General features: G+C 58.1%; 1 protein-coding gene across 3 annotated transcripts in view; it reads left to right on the top strand.

Annotated features, from left to right (window-relative positions):
* Positions 1-726: 726 nt before the first annotated feature.
* The window catches only part of Zmiz1 (zinc finger MIZ-type containing 1), a 199,552-nt gene continuing 198,527 nt past the window's right edge, over positions 727-1,751 (top strand). For all 3 annotated transcript variants that reach the window (XM_015504587.2, XM_015504588.2, XM_015504586.2), the window contains exon 1: positions 727-739. The gene's annotated coding sequence lies outside the window, so the exon portion shown is untranslated. The remainder of the gene's footprint in view (positions 740-1,751) is intronic.

Raw genomic sequence — 1,751 nt, 5'->3', positions numbered from 1 at the left:
TAAATCATTATGCAGGATTAAGGCTTTTACCAGCTCTGAAGGCTTCTGCAGCCTGGACAGCCCACCTCACCCCCATCCTACCTTCCTCTTCCTCCCACATGCCTTTGGAGCATGAGTTGCTCTAGGCACATCCCTGCTGCAGGCTCTTCAAGCGTGATCAAGTCAGAATGCAAGTGGGGACTGGGGACAGGGCGCCCCCGTTATTGAGTTTAGCTGCCCCACTTTACAGAGGGGGCAACCAGCCAGGGGAGGCAGGGAGGGGCACAGGTCCCTTGCCTTCCATACTCCACTTTTTCAGATGCCCTGAGTGGGGGTGGGGAATCTGCAGAAAGTGACATGGGGTGGCACAATGGAGCTGCAGGGATCATCCTCATCACCAGGACAGCCCTGGGGTCCCCAGTGCCTGTGGCAAGATTGCTCCAGACTCTCCCCCCCACCCCCAGCCAGGGAGCTCCAATCTGGAAGGGAGAAGTGCTTGGATCAGCAGAAGGCTCTTCTGTCCCCTCCCTGGTGCGGGCCCAGGGGGCTGCAGTGGGCCCGGGACATGAACTGGGTAACAGAGCTGGAGGTGGGGGTGAGAGAGGAGGCGCCACACTGGCATGTAGGATCCCATTTATTTATTTCTCCAGAAGTCTGTGCCCTGCTCCAGAGAAGGCTTTGAGAGGCAGGAACAATGGAGCCATTGGCTGAGACGTTCGGAGCGCGGCGAGGCCGGGCTGCTAGGCCAGGCGCCAGCGGTGTGCAGCCGGGCATTTCCGATGGCTGGTCCATCTGGAGAGGCCTGCTCAGAAAAACAGAAAACAAAAAGGTGCCCACCCACTTGCCGACACCATGCGGGAACCCAGGCGCGTGGGGAGCCCGCTTTGAGGAACCAGGGATGTAGGTGCCCTGGGCAGACGCCCAGCTTTTATCTGGCTGCCTTTACGTGGGGGACGCGTCGTCTTGCCCAGGCCCAGGGCTTCCTGCTTGTTGCTGGGGGTCTGGTGCTGCCTCCTTCCTGTCTGCCAGTTGCACCCTAGCCTTGGGGGCCAGCACGCACCCAGCTGCTTCACCCCTGCCCACCCGGCCTCCTTTGTCCCGAACCCTGCTCTGTAGTCACTCGCTGCAGTTCAGTCCAAGAGGGGACTGGCCCCCTGGAGCACCTCTGCAGGCAGGGACCTGTGCAGGGAAGTCTCCCGATGGAGAAGCCACCTGGGGCTCTTTACCCCTTAACCCTCTCTGCTTCTGTGGCCATAGCATAGCCTTGCGCACAGCAACTGTCTGCTTATTTGCAGTCTCTAGATTTGAGGAGGCCAGAGCCCCGTCTCTTGTGTCCCCTGAGCACAGGCTAAAACAATATTTCTTAAATGGAAGAAGGACAAAAAAAAAAAAAAAAATGCTGAGGCTCTGACCTTAAGGAGTTTCACAGTATAATTCGGAAATTAAGCCTTGACTACTTGGCAGAAGTTCTAGGCGAAGATCTTGAGGACTGCTTGGAGGAGGGGGCATTTAGGGCAGTGTTGAAAATGGGGAGGCTTTGGCTACAACAAGACAAGGAGGTCGGGGAGGAAAAGCCCGTCTGGAAGGTGAAGGGCAGGAACACAGTACAGGAGGGGGCAGCGGGGGCAGCGTGTGGGCAGCCAGTGCCTGGGCACTCCAGGGAGTAACCATGGCTAAGCTTTGGGGATGGCCGGGATCCCAAGAGAATGTCAGGATTGGAAGGGACACTTTCTACAGGTGAAGCAGGGGGAGGTGAATGATGGGGGGGGGGC

The sequence above is a fragment of the Marmota marmota genome, unplaced genomic scaffold (assembly GCF_001458135.2).
Source record: "Marmota marmota marmota unplaced genomic scaffold, marMar, whole genome shotgun sequence".
NCBI classification, from domain to species: Eukaryota; Metazoa; Chordata; class Mammalia; order Rodentia; family Sciuridae; genus Marmota; species Marmota marmota.
The sequence above is the reverse complement of the archived record's forward strand: the minus strand, read 5'-3'. Positions and strand labels throughout refer to the sequence as shown.